Source organism: Parasteatoda tepidariorum, chromosome 7, assembly GCF_982258835.1.
Source record: "Parasteatoda tepidariorum strain Cologne lab strain chromosome 7, Ptep-v5.0, whole genome shotgun sequence".
Taxonomy (NCBI): Eukaryota; Metazoa; Arthropoda; class Arachnida; order Araneae; family Theridiidae; genus Parasteatoda; species Parasteatoda tepidariorum.
Genome location: NC_141761.1, coordinates 112,303,548 through 112,315,266, shown reverse-complemented (window position 1 = coordinate 112,315,266; position 11,719 = coordinate 112,303,548).

Here is an 11,719-nt window from a genome sequence, read left to right as displayed (position 1 = left end):
AATAATTCGACCAAATTATTAGACGTACTGTAGTTTTTCCATAATAACATGTTTTGTACGAATTTATATGCAATACTTTTACATTTAAACATACATGTAATGGGTTTTTATTCAAGAGATTGTTTATATACTTCCTATTTGTACTTATTTTTGTCGTATTGGGTTACAATATTAACCAACTGATACACGTTACAATATTAACCAACTTAAAGAACTGCCAACCGATTCCAGTCGTGTAAAGCCAATAAAGCTGCATAGTATCACCTGATACTTAAAATTTTATATTGAATCTTGTAGTGAGTCTATTAATTTGGTATATATATATATATATATAGTGTTTTGTGATAATTGCATATAAAATTTATTCTTGGAATTCAAGCAAAATATGAAGGAAAAAGAACTCTCAATTTATAAAAGGTTCTAACATTTATATTAAACCAAAGTAAACTGAAACTTTATTGGATTATTACTGAAAAAATAATGCTGAAAAAGTCAAATCACCTTTGACTTCCTCAAGAAACAAAGCGAAGTTAATAGGTAATATCTTCATGTTTCTTCAAGCAATCAAACTGGTTTTTATATTTTCCTCCACTTCTTTTAATGCTATTTAGTTTGTTAGTTTCCATTTATAAATATTAAGTTTTATCTCACCAATGTGTCTACTTCCTACATTATAGATTTTTCGATAAGGACTCTGAAAATACATATTAAGGGTATTCATTGCGGATTACTTTGCAGGTTTGTGTCACACTTTTAATATTATACCAAACTCCCCTGTAAATATTTATAATAATCTCTCTATTTCTAACTTAAATTTTTATTTTACCAGGATGAATTAAAACATACTTTTGCTTTTATATTATACTAAGAATTAAACAGCTATATTATACTGATATGTTTATATAATATGATATTATCTTTTGTTTCAAGAGTGTTCCGTAATTACCGACTTTAATATGCCTTTTCAATCTATCTTAAAATCTTATTTGGAATAAACATTGAGAACATAACTAATAAATTATAGAGATCCGTACAAAATAAACAGTGAGGGGCCGGAATAGTCTGATTGGTTGGGCACTGGGCCCATGTCCAAGAAGAATTCGTGGGTTCGATCCCCGCTGGCTGAAGACTCCCCGTTTAGTAAAATGGTGACTGATCCAAGTTGAATCTGTCGAGTCACAAATTCCTCTATGTTCCCCTAACAAATACCTCTGTAACATAACATGAGTACCTCTGGGGGTACGGGTCCAGGAGTTTCCTTGTTTTCTGGATTGATTCAAAATTACAGAGCTACGGAGTTAAAATTGGTAGTAAAAGACCCAAAATTGGGTCTGCTGCCCACAACGACGGGTATAAAAAGTAAATAAATAGTGGGATTTCAAGATTCCAGATTTTATTACAAAACTAAAAATTTTGTATACATTTCCAATTCAAGTACGGAAAGTTTGTGTGAATATATCTTGCGATATTCGAAGAATAATTTTAGTAAATAATATTCTTTCTTTATTCATTGTTGTTACTGATAACACTTTTGAAATGATTAAAGCAAATCATCAAAGCAATCAGTTTTAAAATTCTGCAACAAAAAAAAAAGAAAAAAAAATTAGACCCGTGTAATCAATTATAAAATTTTACTTGAAGAACATTTAAAATTAGCAATAAAGAATTTTTAATTTATTTCAACGAAAGGCTGAGGAACATTTTTTCGGTAATTACGGTACTTCCGAAATTACTATTTTGCGTCAGTTCGCTGTTACAGAAAAATTGATGCATAAATTCTATCATGAAAATTTCCGATACTTGTTAAAGTTAAGGAAAACAAACTGAAAAATTATCTTAAGCGGGGAAGAAAATTCAAATAATTGCAATCTAGTTTCAAATTGGAATATTGAACGTTCTGTCATATGTTGTCTCAACTTTTGACTACAATTAATTAGAAAACTTTGAAATAATTTAGATGCGATTTGTATTTATTGGAAAGATGGGCAGTATCAATGCGGTAGCATCTTATTTTCTAAGTTACGAGTTTTAATCTATTAATAATCTGCAGCGCATGCTATATTTATTTAAATCGAATTCAATCTAAAATAAATGAAAATCATTTTTGTTTTGTATTTGTTTTTAATTAGCAGTTATCACAATTTTTAAAACTTTGCCTTGTCACCAATAAACAAATATCACAAATTTTTCCCTTGTTTATAAACTTAAAATGAAAAAAAAAAATTAAGAGAAATGTAAAAGGAATTTTTGAAAAAAAAAAACTGTGATCGTTGGAATGCGATCACATGTTACCTTTTGGTTAAATAGTTGTTGTCTAATTTTTCCCCCGTCTAAGTTCTTTGTTTTTAGCTTCTTCAGGCTCGGTAAGTTTAGGCATCGTTTTCTTGCTTCAATTCTAACCTTCAGGACCGTGTCTATCAGTTTAGGACCCTCTTCATTTGTAATATTCACCTGAATTAGTATTGAAAACGATCCAGTTCGATTAGCATTTCTGATTCCTAATTAAAACTATAAAAACAAAAATATCATTCAAATGATGAAATTCTCCTTTATTCATAACTCACAACTATTTATGGGATATCTCTGGTCCCATATCTCAAAAATAAACTCACCAAGTTAATGCATAACATATTAAAAGTGAGAAAAAGGATTCTAAAAAAATTATCAAACAACAGCGTAGCCATAGCAACGCATGCAATGATGACGCATGCGCACTGTTTACTATTACTCTTGAACACAGTTGAAAAGTGTGATGACGTCCAAATAAGGTGCACACGCCATCAAACACAAAACAACTCCCATTTACTGCCAATTAGTTTTTATTGTGTTCTTAATGGGTGAGATTGATAGGCTGAGCTTTTTTGATAAGTATTTTCCCAAAATTTGAATTCGGTAAAAAAAAAAAAAATTATCCCTTTAAAAAAGAAAAAAATAATTATGTACTGTGTTTTGTAAGACTCACCGAAGATTTAAAAGTCACTTAAGATAAAAATGACTCAGTTTTCCACGTTCTTGATCGGGAACTGTACTATTTACTTATAGAGAGTTGAAAAAATAGTTACATAGTTTATCAAGAGGTGTCTCGGCTAACAAAGTCGGTCTTTACAATAAATACCACTTGATTAGCAGATTACGGTCTCAGAACAAAACTTCAACAGAACGGCTAACTGAACTGAACTGAACTGAACTAAACAAAACGGCTAACAACTCAGAAAAAAACTTAGAACAATTTTTAGCTAGGACTTTTAGATAAAATGTTTGACATGCAACATAAAATTTTATTAGTTTAGGGAAACTTAATAGCTGGTCTCCTGTTACTGTGGATGACAAAAATTGGTGGTTGATTTTCACCGGTGAATGTTGACAATCACATAGTCTCTTTGGTAAATGTCCTAAATATACTAGGTCTAGCTAAGTGCCTCTGCCTGGCATACATTTGCCCGGTATGCCCTACATCCATGTTTTTAAATGCACAGTGCCACTGTCAAGTACATATTTGAGTGGTATGACATACATCAATGTTCTTTTAAGATCAAGTGCAACTGCCCAGTATGCATTTAACCGGTATTCCAAACACTGATGTTTCTCCTAATCTACCCTCAGCAGATATTAAAATATCGAATAAATATGATATAATACCAACGAATAAATTAATATACATTGGATATAACAAATATTTTGGACATTCACCAAAAAGACTTTGGGATTGCTTACAATCACTGCTGAAAGTAGACATTCTCTTGATTTCTGTCATATATATATATATACGTATATATAATAAAACAAATGACTTGTGTTATGTAAGGTAATTTTATTTCAGCTGACAAAATGTATTACAATGCGTACAATGTATACCTTATAGATAAAATAATATTTCGAAAATCTTGAAGTGGATGCTGATTTAAATTTATGAATAAAAATTCATAAGCTCAAAGTTGCTTGATCCAATTAATTTACAAATTGTTTTTTTTCTTTGTAAGATAAAACTGAATCTAACATTTAAACATTTTTTAAATGCTTTTATGAATGTCAATGTTAAAGAAACTCTTATAATTAAGAAACCTCAAATAATTTCAAGTGGCTAACTAAATCTCTTTTATAAATCTAACTATGATATACATCATGAATTAACAAGAAATTACTTGAACATTTAACAAAGAGCCTGAAGCACTATTTTTCCCTAGGAAACCTTTTCAAAGCCCATTTATCTTTTGGTTAGAAAAAATAGGACGCAAGAAAAAAATAATTAGTGTTGCTTGTGTGGTTTTCCTTCAGTTTTAAAACCTTATTCTTTTTCCACCAACGTTTGAAACTAAAAGAAATCTTAGATGAGCTTAAAGAAGCACATATTTCATTTCCTCTGAACAAGAATCTACTAAATCTAGCTCATATAACATTCTTGAATAATTCTTGCACGGCATGGGGTTAATGTTGCTCTTTTGTTATCAGTGATGCTCTCGTTACTTTACAAAAAAGAGTAACAACATTTCATGCTAAGAGGAAGAATAAATGTCCCGCAGAAACTTCAGATGTAGAACAAATCCCAGAGAAAAATGTTGTTATTAATTTATGTTCAAAAAAGTTTTGCGAAAATAAGTATTTACTTAAAAATACGCTGGTGTAAGAAAATGAGAGAATTTTTTCTAGAACTACTGGACCGATTTTAATGATATGTACATACATTGATACAATACAAAACAAATAACCCTTCAACAATTGTAATACACACGCGTGATCTTGCATAACACTCGTTGGAGTATGAAAGGTATGAAACAGCGGTTGCAGAATTAAAAAAATGGGTTCATGGTTCCCTCTTAGGCACATACAGGCCTTGCAGCGTGATTTCATACTTGAAATAAGGCAGTTTATCATTTCCTGTGGCAATGGGTCCCACTCGTTCAGCAACGCTCCTTTCATTCCCTCGGTGGATCTCGGAGGTGCGTAACGAGTTGCAGTTGCCCTCCCCAGAGTGTCCCAGACATGCTCTATAGGGTTGAGGTCTGGAGATCTGGCAAGCCAATCCAACCGGCGAATATCCTCACTCTCTAGAAATTCGTCGATCTGAAGAGCTCTATGTGGCCTCACGCTATTACTATTAAAATGAACTCAGGGTCAACTGCATTCCTGAGAAAAGCGAATATAGTGCTCCAAGACCTCATATCTATACCTCATACCAGTCGCAGAGCCTCTTTCAAAGACATGGAGAGGTGTGCGGCCATCGAACATGATACCTGTACAGTCCATTATACCTGCTCTGTTATAATGGTCGATTTCGCGGGCATTGGAGTTTAGGTAGCGTGTCTCTGGTTCTCTCCATATGAATGCACGGCAAAGATCGGTGTTTAGGCTGAACTGAGACTCATTAGTGAAGAGAACGGTCGACCGTACTTCATCTCTGCAACATGCTGAACGGACTCTCCTGTTCGTAGAAGTGAGCGGGTTGCTAACAACTCTCTCTCCTGAAGTCATTTAGAAACGGTCACTTTTGATACAAGGGTTCTTGTGGCCGCATACAAGTCAAGAGAGCTGAGAAGCTGTAGCCCCTCTGTTACGTTATAATGGCGATCTTCGCTGGCCGTCGTGCCTTTTGGACGAAATTGACCAGGCTTTCTCTCCATTGATTCAGTTTCTGGAACTGTTTCCATACGATACACACGACGCTAGGCGTTAAATTGAACTCTCTACAAATTTGGACCAGAGATTAAACTGCTTCTAGCCTCCCCGCAATTCGCAACCTCATTCCATCATCTGAGCGTTGGTGGTTACTCATTTTTACTGTTACAATTTGAATTTAACCTATTGCTGCAAAATAGCACCAAGAAATTTGCCGAGGTGTGCTAGCGAATGAAATGCTTCTTAACTTACGCGCACTTATAAAGCCTGTTTTTCTACTGGCTCCAATTACACACACGTGTACGCTTACATTTTTGATGCACGAGATTTACATTTTTGTCTAGAAGCAGTGGTTTTACATTCAGTTCAGTTCTGTTCATTAAATTCAATAAAATATGCAAATTCTTTTAACTTATTACACCAGTATATTTTATTCCCCAGTTTGCATCAAATTTTAGAATATCTTATTCTAATATTGATTTAGTTTATCTTTATAAAATATATATTTCCATTAAATATTTAGAAAAAATAGTTTTTTAAGATATCTGTGAATAAATAGGTAGAAACAATCTTATTTTGTTTTAAAATTCGTTCTATATATTTGGTTAAAATATTAAGAAACTTGAAATTTGAAATAAAAAATGCTATTAAGTTTAAAACGGCAGAATTGCAGTTTTTTTCCCTGCAAGCTTAAATTTACACAAAAAATTTGAAGGAAATCAAGTTTAAAATTTAAAGCAATACTACATTTTTTATACCAGCGGTTAAAACTAAAAGAAACTACTCAGAAAACGTATGAGCGTAAAGAAGCACATATTTTATTCCTCCTGAACCAGAATCTACTAAATCTAGCTCATACAACATTCTTGAATAATTCCTCCACGTCATGGGGTTAATACTGTTCTTTTCTTATTAACGGTGCACTCCTTAGTTTACAAAACACTTTATGCTAATAGAAGAAATAAATGTTTTACACAAACTTTAGATGAAGAACAAATTTAGATGTAGAAACCCAGAGAAAGTTTTGTTATAAATTTATGTTAAAAAAAGTTTTACGCAAGCGAGTATTTATTTAAAAAGACTTTATGCCTCCATTTTGTTTTGTTAGAATATCTTTTTCTAATATTGATTTAGTTTATCTTTATTTAAACATACACTATTTCTATTAAATATTGCAAAAAATAGTTTTTTAAGGTATCTTTGAATAAATATGTACAAATAATCTTATTTTGTTATAAAATGTGTTCTTTACATTTGGTTAAAATATTAAGTAACCTGAAATTTATGAAATAAAAAAATACTACAATTATGTTTGAAACCGTGTTTTTTTTCTCTTTTAGTTCAGATTAACAGTTTTTTCTTCTTTCAAGTTTAAATCTTCACAATAAGTTTGGATGAAATCAAGTTTAAGTTTTAAAGTATTAAGACACGTTTTTATACTAATATTTAAATCTAAAAGAAATCTCGGATAATAAATGAGGTAAAATTAACTGTAAAAGGAGCACATATTTTATTTCCCCTGAACAAGAATCCACTAAATCTAGCTCATATAACATTCTTGAATAATAACGACTTCCTGCACGGCATGGGGTTAATATTGTTCTTTTGTTATCAATGATGCAAATGTTACTTTAAAAAGGGCAGCAACATTTTATCTTAAAGAAAGAAAGAAATGTTTAACAGAAACTTTAGACATAGACTAAATCTCAGAGCAAAGTTTTATTATTAATGCATGTTCCAGAAAGTTTTACTCAAATGAGTATTTACTTTAAATAACTTTATATTCTCATTTCATTTCAAATTTTAGAATACCTTATTTTAATATTGGTTTAGTTTATCTTTATTTACACATTCCATATTTCTTTTAAATGTTAAAAAAATATAGTATTTTAAGTTATCTTTCACTAAATATGTACAAAGGATTCTAATTGGATATCAAATGAGTTCTTGAAATTTAATTCAAATTGTTTTTGACCATGAAAATGTTTTAGTAATAATGCCAATTTGCTTAAAATGGTGGAGTGTATTTATTTTAGATCAGAATCTGATTTTTTTTCTTTACACAAGTTTAAATCTACGCAATAAATTTAGTTTAAAATTTGTAACATTAATAAAAAAAATATACCGATGCTTAAGACTTGAAGAAATCTCGGATAATGCATGAAGGAAAAAAATAGTAAAATAATATCTTACTTTATTTCCTTTAAACAAGAATTTACAATAACTAGAATAATAATGTCTTCCTGCGTGACAATGGTTAATGATGGTCGTTTTTTATCAATTATGTGCTCTGTACTCTAAAAGAAAGTAGCAGCATGTTATGCTAGACAAAAAAATAAATGTTTCACAGAATTTTTTGCTATATAATGCATTTTAGAAGAAAGTTTTTCTATTGGTATTAGTTTGGGAAAGTTTAACGAAAATGATTATTTGCTTGAAGTTATTTTATTTCTCCTTTTCACTTTAAATTTTAGAATATCTTTTTATAATATTGATTTAGTTTATCTTTACTTAAACATTCCATATTTGCCTTTAAAAAATTGTTTTTGAAAGTATAGTTGAATAGATATTTTCATAGGACTACATTTTGTTATGGAATAATTATTTTAGGAAATTGCTTTTATGTTTATCATGAAAGCTCTTAAAAAATGTAATTTACTTTGAGACAGTCTCTTCTTTGACTTGAGGAGATATATTTTTCTTTAGAACGGTTGTAAATCTTTAAAATACGTATGGATAAAATCAGATTTAAAATTTAGAAAGAAAAATGTTCTATTCTTAATGTCAATGCTTAAAACTAAAGAAATGTTAAATAATGTGTTGTAATCCCATCATTCGTTCATGTGTCGAGTAACTCGTTTGGGGGGGAAGAGGAAGTAAGAGTTGATTATATTAATTATTTATTTACAACAATATTTACAGATATCATAATTGCACAGGCTCATTTGCGCGCACCTCAACGCTTTCTTACATTTGCCAAACAAAACAGACACAACAGATGCGGCGCTGCGCCACCTGCCGGACGTTAAGGGGAAGATTTTAATATTCGGGCATCCTGATGATACAATTGCCCTCAATTGACACTTAACAAAAGATACATACATCGTATATTACATAATAGATATAGACAATTAAAAAAAAAAATTTTTTTTTTTAAATATGAATGAATAAAAATTTTAAAGTTCTATTACAGTTCTTTTTTTGAGTTGCTTAATAGTTCTGTTTTATTTATTTATTTTTTTTTTTGCTTTTAATTGTTCCAGAATGAAAAGTCCTTCAACTGTTCAATACTAAAGTTCTTTTCTTAGAAGTAAAAAAAAAACAAAAGTTCATATTACCTGTTTCCAATTTATAAGTTACCTGAGACCTCATCATCATCATCGTGTAATGGTGGTCGCCATGGCTTTAGTTGACTCACTTGGGACGTTGTTGCATAGTACTTATTTCCCACTTTTTCTTCCAATTGGGTCACTCTGTACGTATCGTTGGGGAGGACTTCAGTCACAAGTAGAGGACCTCTGTACTTTGGCTGAGTCTTTGTTGGTTCTCCTGTTGCTTTTGCTGGACGTCGGACAACCACTATTTCTCCCGGCTCAAAAGTCGACACTTTTTCTTATCGTAGTAGTCCTTCATTTTACGTTGTTTCTTTTCAATCACACTGGTTACTTCTTCTTGAAGTTCCTTGGGATCAGTCCATTTGTCTGCACTCTCGTCGGCAAGTTTTCGAAGGATGCCATCAGTGAATCTTGGAGAATATCCATGCAAGATTTCAAAAGGTGTTTTATCAGTAGTTTTATTGACGGTGTTGTTTAAATTTCTTTCAGTTTCTTTGATTCGTAAATCCCAATCTTTATGACGTGGATCACTCATCGATGTTGTTATTGTGGATAGAATTGTTCTATTAGCCCGTTCTACCATTCCATTAACCTTAGGATGTTGGGTAGAATTCAATGTGTGATTTATTCCATTGTCGTGACAGTATTGTTCAAACTGATGTGACGTATAGCATGAACCTCTGTCACTAATAATCCGATCAGGCAGTCCAAAATCCTGAACGAAATTCTCAAGAGCTTTTAAAACATGTTGAGAAGATGTGTTTTTCACTGGAGAGAGTCTGGGAAATCTTGTAAAATTATCTATAGCAATACTGTAATTATCTATAGCAATACTTGTAAAATTATCTGATAACGAGCAAATCCTGATTTCCTCTAGAACTCTTCACAAATGGGCCTAAATGGTCCATGTGTATAATTGAAAATGGTCTTTTTCCTGACTTAACTGGATGTAAATGTCCCTGTTGCTTCCCCCCGGGAATTTTATTCACTAGACATTCAAAACACATGGATATGTGTTTTCTCAAGTAACGCTTCATGTAGGGAAACCAATAAAGTTCTTTGATTTTGTTGACAGTCCTGTCAAGAGAGAAATGTCCCATCAAATCATGAAATTTAACAGCGGTACTTTTTCTCATACTTTTTGGGATCACGTAGAGTAGTTTTTCCTTTCCTTTTTCTAGTATTCTTCGGTATAATCGATTTCTCTTGAAAACATAATTACTTATTTTCTGTCTTTCTTCTGCAGATCTTTCTCCTTCATCTTTCTTAAAAATGTCTATTAATTTATTTAACTCCTTGTCAGTATGTTGGATAATTAAAATTTGCTCATCTTCGCTCAGAGTTAGACATACTTCAAATCTTTTCTCGATAAGGCTTGTCATGGTGTCTTCTGGGTCTGAGACAGGAGCTCTGTTCAAAGCATCGACGTGGGTTATTTTAATGCCTGGTTTGTGGCGAACTTCAAAATTGTACTCTTGTACTAGAATACTCCTCCGTGCGATTTGGGGATTACTTGACTCTTTGGCATTCATGTAGACTAATGCTTGACAATCTGTCACAACTGTAAAATTGATACCTAACAAAAACTGTCTGAGTCTTTATTGTGTCCAAACTATGGCCATCAACTCCAATTTACTTGAATGGTAATTCCTTTCAGGTTCAGTAGTCTTCTTGCTGACACAGTAAACTAGGTGCCACTTATCATCGCTTCCCAACTGAAGTAACATTCCTGCGATGCCGTCTGCACTTGCATCAGTATGAACTTCGGTTTTAGCTTCGGGATTGTAAGGTGCCAAAATTGGTTGTCGTGCCAATTCATTTTTCAATATTTCGAAAGATTTCTTTTTATTTTCGTCCCACTTAAATTCTTCATTCTTTTTAGTTAATTCGGTTAAGGGTTTAGCTTTTATGGCGTAATTCAGAATAAACCTTCTAAAAAAGCTTGTTAAACCAAGAAAACGTCTAACCTCATGCACATTTTTAGGTTCGGGAAACTTGGAAATTACCTCAACCTTTCTGGAGCCCGGTTTTATCCCATCTTTATTGACAATAAATCCCAGAAATTCAACTTCATTTTTTGCGAACTCACACTTGGATAATTTTAAAGTCAAATTTGCTTCACGTAATGCCTCAAATACCTTAATGAATTTATTTAGCATTTCGTCCCACGTTTTAGCATGAACAAGAATGTCGTCAAGATAACATAAAACATCCTTGCTACATAAACATCCTAACACGCGATACATTAAACGTTGGAATTCTGCTGGAGCATTGGTAAGACCAAATATCATTCTTTCAAATTGTCCGGTTTCATCTGGAGTTAATTATTTATTATATTAATTATTTATTTACAACAATATTTACAGATATCATAACTGCACAGGCTCATTTGCGCGCACCTCTACGCTTTCTTACATTTGCCAAACAAAACAGACACAACAGTTGCGGCGCTGCGCCACCTGCCGGACGTTAAGGGGAAGATTTTAATAAATGTATAAGCAAAAAACTAACAAAAATTAAAAATATATATTTTTTTCGATGTAAAAATCCACTACAACTACCTGATAATAACATTCTTGAATAATAATCTTTTTTGAATGTTAAGGGGAGATGAATCATTTATTTTGTTACCTGGGATGCTCTCTTTATTAGAAAAAGAGTAACAAAATTTTTTGCCAAACGATGAAATAAATGGTTCTCAGGAACTTTAACCCGCTGAATGCCACGGGGGTCACCGGTGACCGGCGGAACCGAGATTATTAGAAACACAT